Consider the following 307-nt stretch of genomic DNA (forward strand, 5'->3'; position numbering starts at 1 on the left):
CTGTCCCGGGGGGGGTATAATTATTCCTGTAAAGTTTGGCATTTGTTCCCACTTGCATTCAGAAGGCTCGGCGTGTCTGCCGCCATTACAGAGCTGCAGTATCCGAGCAGTTGTCACTGCGACAAAAGCTGAAGGGAGGAGCAGAGAATCCTTCTCTTTAAAATAGAAAATTATGCAGAAGCTGAAAGGTGTTCTGCTTCAGACTGGTGAAAGCGCTCCCTGATTCCCCCCCATGTGCACCCGCGCCGAGCAATGAAACGATCTTTGATTTTTTGTGGCTGGTGATTATTTGGGGGTGGCCGTGTGG

The sequence above is a fragment of the Fulmarus glacialis genome, unplaced genomic scaffold (assembly GCF_000690835.1).
Source record: "Fulmarus glacialis isolate BGI_N327 unplaced genomic scaffold, ASM69083v1 scaffold11606, whole genome shotgun sequence".
In the NCBI taxonomy this organism is placed as follows: Eukaryota; Metazoa; Chordata; class Aves; order Procellariiformes; family Procellariidae; genus Fulmarus; species Fulmarus glacialis.